The sequence below is a fragment of the Chiloscyllium punctatum genome, chromosome 44 (assembly GCF_047496795.1).
Source record: "Chiloscyllium punctatum isolate Juve2018m chromosome 44, sChiPun1.3, whole genome shotgun sequence".
NCBI classification, from domain to species: Eukaryota; Metazoa; Chordata; class Chondrichthyes; order Orectolobiformes; family Hemiscylliidae; genus Chiloscyllium; species Chiloscyllium punctatum.
Window position 1 is genome coordinate 6,270,855 of NC_092782.1, and position 13,329 is coordinate 6,284,183.

Below are 13,329 nucleotides of genomic sequence, written 5' to 3' on the forward strand. Positions count from 1 at the left end.
CATCAAAGTTATGGATGGTGTGAGCTCGAAGGACCACAGATGTTTGGCCTCATTATCAATAGCAAACACAATTTTAAAATGTCACTTCCAAATACATGATGGGCCTTCGCGTCTGTTGGTTCATGCAAAGTTTTATTTCTTTTACTGTTAAATGCAGCTTTTTCCATAAAATAAGACAGTCCTTAGTGAGGATGGTTTAACAGAATTCTTCTGAGCATTCATAATACAGTACTTGCAGAAATGTCTGGTTTTGTCAATGAGAAAGGAAGTGGTTTTGGGGTGATGATGTGTTTTACTGAAGTTGGAAAGATATTTCATTGCAATTTGCGCAGATAAGAATTTACTGTTGATTTCTCCTCTGATCTTAACCTGCACGCTGGTGAGTTACATTATCCAGTTATGTTCTTTGAAACTTGTTCTCAGTTTATTAACTGACTAATGGAGTCACCATGAAAAGAGACCGCACCACCCATATTACTGCACAACATCAACAAATTGGCTCAACTGTGACATTAGTCATCAATAAAACTATAATAGGAGTCGGTTAGATTGTGAGGCCCACCCAAAGCACAACATTCAATGTCCCTGCCTGCCCAGGCTTAGTTTAATGGTTGCAGTGTGTGAGAATTTTTATTTCCAGCTTAAGCAAATAAATCTTCTTGACAGGGTTAAGAGAGCAACGTCAGGTAGAAAAAGTTGATGGTCGCTTAACACATTCATACATCACTCCTTCCCGCTCTAATTTCACAGACATGAACTAGTTTATTTGAAGTGGGGGTTTAACAACATCTTGAAAAGTGGCAGATCAATGAATTTCATGCAAACTAACTTAGCCACAAAAATCAGTAGTGACTTCCAGCTTCAGGTGTTTAAGGTTGGTAAACATAAAATGAAGGGGAACACATTGAAGATTCCATTACCTCTAAAAGAGGGAAAACAGTTCATAACTTGAGCACCTTCATCAGAACTCAGTCACAATCTTTTCTCTTGATGGTATTGAACCATTTTTTGAATCCCTTATGAAATGTACATAATTCTTTGACGTTTGTATCACATCTAGACAGAGTGGTCAAGAAGGAGCTTAGCATCCTTGCCTTCATTGCTCAGACCTTTTGAGTATAGGAGTTGAGATGTTATGTTCAGGTTGTATCGGATGTTGGGGAAGCCTCTTCTCGAGTACGGTATTTAGTTCCAGTCTTCCTGTTATAGGAAGGATATTATCAAGTTGGAGAGGGTTCAAAAGACATTTATCAGGATGTTACCAGGAATGGAGCATTTGAGTTATAAGGAGAGTCTGGTTAGGCTAAGACATTTTTTCACTGGAGCATAGGAGGTTGAAAGTTGACCTTATAGAGGTTTATGAAACAATGAAGAGTATAGAAAACGTGATTGGCTGGTGTCCTTTCTCTAGGGTAAGGGATTTCAAGACGAGGGGGTATATTTGTAGGGTGAGAGGAGAAAGACTTAAAAAAAAAGATGAGATGCATTGTTTTTTACGCAGGGAGTGGTTCGTGTTTGGAATCACCTTCCAGAGGATGCGCTGGATGTGGGTACAACATTTAAAAGACATTTAGACAAGTACATGAATAAGAAATGTTTGAAGGAAAATGGGCCAAGTGCAGACAGGTGGGACTAGTTTAGTTTGAGGTTATGGCTGGCATGGATTAGTTGAACTGAAGGATCCGTTTCTATGCTGCATGATTTATGACTCTATGTTAGCAAGGACCAGATGCCCAGTGGTTGCAACAGATACAGCTTATTCTGCAATAACTGCTGATTTATTGTCCATTGTAAGATTTCATTTCACAAATGAACCTGATGCATCTGGTGTTAGATTCCCCGATGACTGGAGCTGGCCACTGTGAGGTGATATTTGCTGCGCCTTTTGCCTGTGACAGGATGCTTTACCTGATGAAGCAATGTTTATATTACTTTCCATTCAGATGAAAATGGCTGTGGATATCATTGTATTGAAGAATCTAATAAGTAATTATAAGAATCTAATAAGTAAAAATAAGTAAATAAGTGGTTCGAGGGATACTTCAAGTGATCTCAGAGAAAGAAGGAGACTGAGACTTTTATATCTCTCAGAGTAAATCCTATGAAAAAGTGATGATATCGTGGCTCTGTCTCATACTGACTTACTGATCATAAGACCTACACAACAACACTGGCTAACCATGTGGTAGCAGAAGGTAATTACTTTCATTATGCTTGTGTCCAGTTGTAGGCATGTTGAGGATCAGTCTGTTATTGCCAGGGTAGGGATTCAATGGATACTCTTTTCCTTATTGTCCCCATATTCACTTATGCTACAAGAACTACAGCTGCAGCCACAGGACAGCCTATGGTGAGGTTTGCCTTTTTACAATGATGGCCAGGCAACTGTGGCCAGAATCTCTTTTGAAAGTGTAAATACATCTTCTGAGGGTGCCTCTGATTTGAGACACACTACTTTCTCCTTCCCTCACTAGCAGCCATTTCTTCTCATGAGGCTAACAACCAGGTAATGTGAAGCCTATGGCATTGGGCCAGTCATATGCAAGTCCCACAAACCATTCTCACTTGGATGTCAGTGGTCAGATCATACAGGCAGGTGACCTGTGGAGGCGGGACACATTTTTTTGTCCCAACCTCTGAAAATGTCCAAAAGTCACATGTTTGCACCCATTGTGGCTCTCCTTCCATTGTAATTGTTGTTTTTACATGACAATTTTACACATCCTACAGTCAAGAAACTCCCTTATTCCAACCTCATCTCTACCTGTGCTTCTCAAAATGCTAATCTCTTCAACCATGAATTTATGTCCCCTGATCCCAATATAACCGCATCCTTTACTCAGGATTAATTCGAAGACAATGTTTGGTTCTGACTTCACATGGATGATGGATTTGCAATATATGTAACTGCTTCAGCACCAGAAAATATGTTTCAAAATGATGGATATTGTATTAAGTAGATAAGGTTATGGGTGTTGGAGATCAATTATGTCAGCCCCAGGATATCACTTTAGGAGTTACTCAGGTGGTGTCTGAAATAATTCCACAAAGACCAATATTCTGTCTCAAAGGGATCCTTTATTTGCATGTGCCACTGACCCAGCTAGCACAGAGCAGTTCCTAGAGTGAACAGATCTCTGACAGTGCTGTTTATATCTGTCAGCCAAGGCTTCCTGGTTGGACCAGGTTAACAGCCCCAATCAGGGAACCCATGATCTGTAAGGTCTCTCTGGCCGACCTCATCCAATCACTACAGTGTCCTAAACACAACTATCTTCAGCTACGACACCAATGACCTTATTTCTATCATAATGTCGTAAATACAAACATTCATTGATAATTGCACAATGTTTGACAACATTCATGACTCCTCAGCTACTGAAGCAATCCTTATCCAAATACAGCAAGACCCAGAAAACATATTGGCTTGAACTCCTTATCTGAGCTGAAAATGTGTTGCTGGAAAAGCTCAGCAGGTCAGGCAGCAACCAAGGAATAGGAGAATTGACATTTTGGGCATAAGCCCTTCTTCAAGAATGAGGAAAGTGTGCCAAGCGGGCTAAGATAAAAGGTAGGGAGGAGGGACATGCGGGAAGGGCATTGGAAATGCGATAGGTGGAAGGAGGTCAAGGTGAGGGTGATAGGCTGGAGTGGGGGTGGGGGCGGAGAGGTCAGGAAGAAGATTGCAGGTTAGGAAGGCGGTGCTGAGTTCGAGGGATTTGACTGAGACAAGGTGGGGGGAGGGGAAATGAGGAAACTGGAGAAATCTGCGTTCATCCCTTGTGGTTGGAGGATTCCTAGGCAGAAGATGAGGCGCTCTTCCTCCAACCATCGTGTTGCTATGGTCTGGCGATGGAGGAGTCCAAGGACCTGCATGTCCTTGGTGGAGTGGGAGGGGGAGTTGAAGTGTTGAGCCACGGGGTGGTAGGGTTGGTTGGTCCGGGTGTCCCAGAGGTGTTCTCTGAAACGTTCCACAAGTAGGTGGCCTGTCTCCCCAATATAGAGGAGGCCACATCGGGTGCAGTGGATGTAATAAATGATGTGTGTGGAGGTGCAGGTGAATTTGTGGCGGATATGGAAGTGTCTCTTGGGGCCTTGGAGGGAAGTAAGGGGGAGGTGTGGGCGCAAGTTTTGCATTTCTTGCGGTTGCAGGGGAAGGTGCCGGGAGTGGAGGTTGGGTTGGTGGGGGTGTGGACCTGAAGAGGGAGTCACGGAGGGAGTGGTCTTTCGGAACGCTGATAGGGGAGGGGAGGGCAATATATCCCTGGTGGTGGGGTCCGTTTGGAGGTGGCGGAAATGACAGCGGATGATACGCTGTATATGGAGGTTGGTGGGGTGGTAGGTGAGGACCAGTGGGGATCTGTCCTGGTGGCGGTTGGAGGGGCAGGGCTCAAGGGCGGAGGAGCGGGAAGTGGAGGAGATGCGGTGGAGGGCATCGTCGACCATGTCTGGTGGGAAATTGCGGTCCTTGAAGAAGGAGGCCATCTGGGTGGTACGGTTTTGGAACTGGTCCTCCTGGGAGCAAATGCGGCGGAGACGAAGGAATTGGGAATATGGGATGGCGTTTTTACAGGGGGCAGGGTGGGAGGAGGTGTAGTCTAGGTAGCTGTGGGAGTCGGTCGGTTTATAGTAAATATCCATGTTGATTTGGTCGCCCGAGATAGAAAAGGAAAGGTCTAGGAAGGAGAGGGAGGAGTCTGAGACGGTCCAGGTGAATTTGAGGTCAGGGTGGAAGGTGTTGGTAAAGAGGATGAACTGTTCAACCTCCTCGTGGGAGCACGAGGCAGCACCAATACAATCATTGATGTAGCGGAGGAAAAGGTGGGGGGGGGGTGGTGCCAGTGTAGCTGCAGAAGATGGACTGTTCCACATATCCGACAAAGAGGCAGGCATAGCTGGGGCCCATGTGGGTGCCCATGGCTACTCCTTTGGTTTGGAGGAAGTGGGAGGATTGGAAAGAGAAGTTGTTCAGAGTGAGGACCAGTTCAGTCAGTCGAAGGAGGGTGTCAGTGGTTGGTATGGCAGGAAAGGAAGAAGGGAGGGGTTTGAGTCCTTCATGATGGGGGATGGAGGTGTACAGGGACTGGATGTCCATGGTGAAGATAAGGCATTGGGGACTGTGAAAGCGAAAATCATGGAGGAGGTGGAGGGCGTGGGTGGTGTCCCGAATGTAGGTGGGGAGTTCTTGGACTAAGGGGGACAGGACCGTGTCGAGGTATGCAGAGATGAGTTCGGTGGGGCAGGAGCAGGCTGAGACAATGGGTGGGCCGGGGCAGTCCGGTTTGTGGATTTTGGGCAGGAGGTAGAAACGGGCAGTGCGGGCTTGTGGGACTATGATGTTGGAGGCAATGGATGGGAGATCCCGAGGTGATGAGGTTATGGATGGTCTGGGAGATGATGGTTTGGTGGTGGGAGGTGGGGTCATGGTCAAGGGGGCAGTAGGAGGAGGTGTCCGCAAGCTGGCATATAGCCTCAGCGACGTAAAGGTTGGTGCGCCAAACTACTACCGCGCCTCCCTTGTCTGCCAGTTTGATGGTGAGGTTAGGGTTAGAATGGAGGGAGTGGAGGGCTGCACGTTCCAAGGGTGAGAGGTTGGAGTGGGTGAGAGGGGTGGAGAAGTTGAGGTGGTTAATGTCGCGGCGGCAGTTGGCTACGAAGAGATCGAGGGCGGGTAAGAGGCCAGCACGGGGTGTCCAGGTGGATGGGGTGTGTTGGAGGCAGGAGAAGGGGTCGTCAGAGGATGGGTGAGAATCTTGGTTGAAGAAGTAGGCGCGGAGGCGAAGGCAGCAAGTAACATTTATGCCACATAACTATGAGTGCAATAACCACCTTCAAGAAGCACAAATCTAATTATTATTGCTTGATGATCAATGGCAATGCTTCATTATTCTGGGGGTCACCACTGACCAGAAACTGAACTGGGCTAACTATATAAATACTGTGCTACAAGAGCAGATCAGAAACTAGGAACTCTGTGTTAAGTAATATAACTCTTATCTACCAATGTATGTCTATCAATTCACAAGGCAGGAGTATAATGGATTACTCTTCACTTGCCAAGATTGATGCAGCTCCAATAACACTCGCAAGGCTTGACACCTTCCAGAACAAAACAAACTTGTTAATTGGCACCCATTCACCTTCTTCAGCTTTCACTTCCTTAAGCGCCAGAGCACAGTGGCAACAGTGTGTACCACCTGCACAATGCACCACAGTAATACCTCAAGGCTCATTCGGCAGCACCTTCCAAATGCAGAACCTCTGCCAACAGGCAGGATAAGAGCAGCAGATACATGAGAACAACACTACCAACAAATTCTCCTGCAAGTGTCACACTATCCTGACTTGGAACTACCCTTCACTGTCACTAGGTCAAACTCCTGGAACTCTCTTCCTAACAGCATACGGAGTGTACCTTTATCCTGAAGCTGAGAAGCCAGCTGACTACCATCTTTTCCAGGGCAATTAAGGATGTGCAATAAATGCTAACCCTCTCAGTGAGGTCCATCTCTCATGAATGAATAAAAACAAATCTCATTCACTGCACAACATGATTCACAACAGTAGTTTCTCAAATATGATTGATAAACAAACTGATATAAATTAATTATAGGAACTCAAATCTCAGAAGGTACAGCTTCAAGAGATTGTCTTTTTCTCAGTATCAACTGGGAGAGGCTTTTTGTAAATTTACATGTAAGTGCACACTATCTCGACATTTTCAGTAGTTTGCAATTAGGCAATGGGGATTTAAGTGTGTACCTCAAAAAGCAGCAAGAAAGAAGTTGTGCCATTTAAAATACAAAGGTAGCTCACTGCTGATTTGACTCACTGTTGATTCCTTCACTTGCAAGAAGCAGAGAATTCAAAAAGGGCCAACAGAATTTCATAAAACTCTCCTAAATTGGATTTCAACTGACCTTAATATTGCTGCAGAAAATAATTATGGCTGACAAAATAATAAACATTAAAATACATACTGAGGATGCAACTTATTAAAAATATTCATGTTGCTCAATTTCTTTGATATTAAAATTGCATTGGTCCACAGTGTTAACCAATGTCTATGCTTAAACCTTCTTGCATTTAACCTCTCTGCTGGTATCATTAAGGGTACTTAACCTTAGGTCACCTTCAAGTCGTAGATTGTTCCTGCACCTTCTATTCTAACTTCCTATTATTTCTGTTTTCCAATCAACCCCCTCCCTTATATCCCAAGCCCTCCAGCCTCTGTCTCCCCACCCCACCTGCCCCCACCAAAATTACAAACAACATTTTCAGTAAAAGCAAAATACTGGTGGATGTTTGCAGTCTGAACTAAAAAGATAGAAAAGCCTTGAGAAGCTCTGTATGTCTGGCAATATTTGTTGAGAGAGAAACAGACTTGGTGTTTTAATTCTGATATAACACTTCTTCACTTTCTCCAGCACCTTTTTTCTACTACAAACAATGTTGGTGGTTACAATCAAGATATTTGTAGCTACACGTATTGTGAATGATAAGCACTTTGGAGAGCAGGCGGTATTTGGAAAGGAAACCATTGCAATCTATTATAATGACAACCTCTGCAGGAGTTAACAAGGAAGACAACACAACATGTTTTATCTCTTCTGAAATCTTAAGTCTTGGACAAGGTGAGTAATCACCTTTCAAGGCTTCTTCCTCATGATCACTTTTCAAAGTATGTGTTGTAAATGTTAAATATTCTCAGACCCATGTTTATTAAACGGAGATGTTTGTGTTCAGTGCAAGGTCGGTCAATTAAAATGTTCATTTACTGAGACTGTCCATTCTAAGGGCAGAGAGACAAAGGCAGCAGATGGATGGGAAAACCTCCACTTATCTGCAAGCTTCCCCCAAGTCACACATCTTTGTGACTTGGAAATACATCGCTGTTCCTTCATGATCACTGGGTCAAATCCTGAAATGCCCTTTCTTACATTCCTGCTAACAGCCCCAGTGGGCTGCAGTAGTTCCAGAAGGCAGCTCACTATCATCTTCTCAAAGGTAAAGTTCAGCCAGTGATCCCCATATCCTGTGAAAGAACTTTTAAAAGATATAGACATAGCAATCCGTAAAGAAGCCTGAGAAGATATACAATATCATGTATATCATATCACCCACAAAGGTGCACTGAACACGAGTAGTAGGCAGTTGCCATTTGATGCTCTATCTTCAGTAAACAGCAGAGGTCACAGTAACCTCATTTTAAAAAAATGAAGGTGCAGACATTCACTAGTACAAACTCACCCTCACGCAAAAACAAACTCAATATTGTCAATGCCAACCTCTACACTTAATTTTTAATTTTAGTTTTAATTTCACTTCATTAGTTCATTTCATTTATTTATTTGTCAATGTATGGGCAGACAGTCAGACAGCCTGCTTGGCCCATTAAAAAACTTCCACAATGTGCACTCAATTGGAAAGATATGTATGGCTGCTGGCCTGAGGCAATCAAGACAGTACCCATCACAATATTAATTCAAGCAAAAGCAGGTCCAGATGTGGATCCTTTCACAGATCCTTCAGAACATTTAATACTTGGTAAATATCATGTGTACAAAGCACAAATTCAGTCTGTCAATTAGTTCAATTTGTATGCTTTTAGACTTGAGCAGGACAGAAGAAGGCCATTTAACTGCTGAGAAATTTCAAAGCAACTATTAAACAACGGAGTATGGAATTCCTGCTACCACAAGACCTTTGAAGGAGATAAATTACAATGTGCATGCCCTTGAGCGGCAGGGATAAAAACAGAGACCAATAATAGAGAAAAAAATGAACAACATAATGGGTATTTGTGAAACCAAGCAATGTTTGCTTTAAAACAATTTTCCAATTATTGTTTAGAACTTTCATTTGTTCACTAAAAAGTGAATTCAATGTGTGTAAATCTTCAAAGGATTTTATGTTCTCAATAATCATGAAAACAAAAGACCCTTGCAATATCATGTTAGCACCCATGGACCACCTCAAGTATTGCAATATTTTCCAAGCATTTTGAAAACAAAATTTATTTCTAAAGGGGCAAATTTAATGAAGTAGCTTCAAACTGCTAACGGGGTTCACAGTGACACTCCCCACCCCCCTTCTCCTACCCAGCACTCTCCGTGGAGCAGATATCCAAAAGCTAACTACAATTATCCAAGGGACACTGCATTCTAAGTTAAAAAGTTATGAAACAAAGTTAGAAATCACACACCAGATTATAGTCCAACAGGTTTATTTGGAAGCACTAGCTTTCGGAGTGTTGCTCCTTCATCAGGTGGTTGTAGAGCAGGATCATAAGGCACAGGATTTATAGCAAAAGATTACAGTGTCATACAGCTCTAATGATATATTTTTAGATTAGATTAGATTACTTACAGTGTGGAAACAGGCCCTTCGGCCCAACAAGTCCACACCGACCCGCCGAAGAGCACCCACCCAGACCCATTCCCCTACACCTAACACTACGGGCAATTTAGCATGGTCAATTCACCTAACCTGCACTTTTTGGACTGTGGGAGGAAACCGGAGCACCCGGAGGAAACCCACGCAGACACGGGGAGAATGTGCAAACTCCACACAGTCAATCGCCTGAGTCAGGAATTGAACCCAGGTCTCTGGCGCTGTGAGGCAGCAGTGCTGACCACTGTGCCACCGTGCCGATATTGAAGAAACCTAGAATGGGTTATAGGTTTTGGTTCATTAAAATGTAAATCCCAGAACTTCTTTTTAGTCACATTCTCAAGATACACCTTCAATACATTGTCTGAGCTGAGATGTCACTTTTTTTTATAAAACCTTAAGTTATTTCGAGAGTGTGACTTGAAAGAAATAATTTTTTGCTATAAATTCTGTGTCTCATGTTCCTGCTCCACAGCCATCTGTTAAAGGAGCAGTGCTCTGAAAGCTAGTGCTTTCAAATAAACCTAGAATTGTTTGTTGGGCCCTTTGGCCCAACAAGTCCACACCGACCCTCCGAAGAGCAACCCACCCAGACCCATTCCCCTACATTTACCCCTTCACTAACACTACGGGCAATTTAGCATGGCCAATTCACCTAGTCTGCACATTTCTGGATTGTGGGAGGAAACCAGAGCAGGGAATTGAACCCGTGTCTCTGGCACAGTGAGGCAGCGGTGCTAACCACTGTGTCACCGTGCCACCCACTGGCCTGGGGTGAGAACAGATATCAAGTTGAATGTCATGGAATGTCAACATTCTTGATGCCAATACATTCTTGACTATTCTCTAGTGTATTTTGCTAGCTGCCGGAGAAACATGGATGAGCCACTTAGTCATAGGCCAAATGAGATCTTTAATGCTAATTGATGGCTATTTAAGGTACTCCTCCCCCACCACTGCTGGGATCTCTCTCTGTCTCTCTGCCTGACTACCTCTTTCTCTTGGCTCACAAAAGATATCCAGAGGTCCCAACCAACGCTGGTGGCCTGGTGCCTGGGACAGTTGGTTGCATTTTCTTCTGGAACTCTGTACCCATGAGAAGCCCACCCATGGCTCGGTGGTTAGCACTACTGCCTCATAGTGCCAGAGTCCCAGGTTCAAATCCAGTCTCGGATGACTGTCTGTGTGGAGTTTGTACATTCTCCTTGTGTCTGCGTGGGTTTCCTCTGGGTGATCTTCCCACAGTCCAAAGATGTCCTGGTTAGGTGGATATTGGCCATGCTAAATTGCCCATAAGGTCCAGGGATATACAAGCTAGATGAGTTAGCCATGAGAAATGCAGGGTTACAGGGATAGGGTAAAGAAGTGGATCTGGGTGGGATGTTTTTTGGTGAGTTGGTGTGGACTCGATGGGGTGAATTGCCTGCTTCCACACTGCAGGATTCTATGAATGCTACAATTTCTCCATCTGAATTTGTCTTCCATTGCTCCCTAGTCCACTCTTCGCTATGGACCACCTCACTGCCATCTACCAGTCTGGCCTTGAAGAGGCTCTGAACTTACCTTGTTCTGGGCTTCTGCCTACTCTTCTTCAATCTACTCGTTGTCACCCCAGCACAGCCCTTTGCTCCCTCTGACATTGCTGGGATAAGGTAGCTGCTGCCCATTTGATTGGCTGGCAGTTGACGGAGGCAAAGTTTCCTGTCTATTGGATGTGGAGATCTTGCCTCAAATCACTTAAAAGGCTCGATGGCCATGAAACAGCAGAAAGATGAGCTGACCAAGTGAAAGCAGGCTCTCCCCAAACTATTAGACCTAAGGCTCTAATCCACCTAATAGAACCACTATTAGAAACTAATAGATTTCCATGTTTCACTGAACATATGCAGACTCCGAATTCGGTTTCAGATGATTGATGGCAACAAACTATCAATACCAAAGCAGAATCTGGACCATTGTGCAGAGAATAGGTTACATTTTTTACCCATACCCTTGTTACCTCCAGAATTGACTGTTTGAATGCTCTTTTACCAAGTCTCACATATTTGCTGCCTATTACCTAGCAAAGTCCTTGTTGATTTAAATTGGCTCCTGGTCCATGCAGAGTTTTAAAATTTTTATCCTTGTTTTCAAATTCTCTGTGCCCTCTCATTTGCCAATCTCTATAAACCCCTGCAGCCTTATCACCTTTGAAGAATTCTCCAATCCTAAATTTCAGCATCTAATGCATCTCCATCTTTGATATCCGTTCCTTTAGATGCCTAGGTGTAAAGTCTCTGAAGTGATGTTAGCCCTGGAGAATGGAACTATTTCTGATGAAACAGTCAGTGTCACCACTGAGTACTCTCGTGTAGGTCAGAGGCAGAGTACAGCCTCTATAAATTGACCCTAGCCATGTGCCTTATTGTCAACACTTCTAAATTAGTAGGATTCTTTTATAGCTTTTGTACCAGTTATCGATTCATAAACTTTTGGGGCTGAATCTTATATGGCTAAGTGTCGATGTCATCAAGATTCAAGGGGGATTTCCCTCCATTCCCCTCTTGTCCCATGTCTATGGTCTCACCATACCCAAAGAGCTTGCCATTCACCAAATGTTCCAGGAAACACCATGCCTTGAGCCCATGCCATTTTTAAAAGGCCATTTTGCACCTGACATTCAGCTCCTGACAGATGCCAGATAAAGGGAAAATTGGCACCTTGCTTTGTGGGTGGGCACCTCAAGGTCCTGATGGATGGTACAGATTAGTGAGGTTCTCTTCCCACCTCCTCTCCCTCTCCACCAGAGCAGCAGAGGATACCATGCAATTGTCTGCAGCAATGTCCAGCAGTGAAAGAAGAAAATCATTGGCCTTCTCCGCTCTGCCAAGGTAAGTGCCACCATCTTCTTTCTACGACTTCACACTCACTCCCTCTCATATACTGACCCCACCTCCTGCCAAGGCTCATGTTCCACTATCTCACTATTGCTTGCAACATCTTTCCTCAGATGCATTCAACCACCCTAACAATCCTATCTTGAAACCCTACATGGCTGTTATGCTGCTACTCACTCACTTGGCTCACCTCACCATGGTTTATCCACAAACACTAACAGCTGCTTCACTCTTTGTCATCTCACTAAATCCCTCCCATGGGGAGGAGAGAAAGAGCCAAGATCACCGTGGGCTACCTGACATTTGGTTCATCACCCTTATGAGGAAAGGATCTTGACCTTGATCATTTTGATCAAATAAACAATGACTAAGCCTCTTAACTGGGATCAGAGACTGACTGTACTGGGACTCCTGGGGTGAAGACTGTCTCTACTGGTTTGATTGAGGATTGCTGGCAATCACAACAAATCTCCTGACTTCGTGTCTACGCTAAACACTAACTCAAGTGAGAAGTAATGGGAGCCAAGTCACTCTGTCTGAGGGTGTAAAGGGAAAAAGCAAGGCAGGGATACTGTGATCATCCAGATGGCCTCCAACTGAGTGAGTACTAAGAGAGCAAATGAAAATTCCTGAGAGGCAGCCTGGGCTATTCTGTGAGCTGGGTGCTTGTCTCTGTGAGCAAAGAGTCTCACAATGCAGTTCAAAGTGCCTCGTGCTTACTCTGCATGTAAAATGTCCTTGCATCAGAATTTCAATGCCAGTGTAGAGGCTTCAAAGTAGAAAGGCATCTCTACATGGATCGAAGAGGTGCCATGAGGGTCCTGAGAGACTGGTAGATGATAGATGCCAGTGTCTGTGGATGGGGTGTGAGTGTGGAAGGTGCCCATGGAGCATTCCTTGAGACGTTGCTCCTGGATGTCCAAGATGGCAGTACCAAGGAGCAATCAATGAACTGAAGTCACCATGTCCCTGCTCTGACTTACATGTTGGGAATTGCCAACATCGGTTTTCTTATCCATGTGTAGTATAGTAGGAAGCTCCTTATTAATGAGATGAGAAT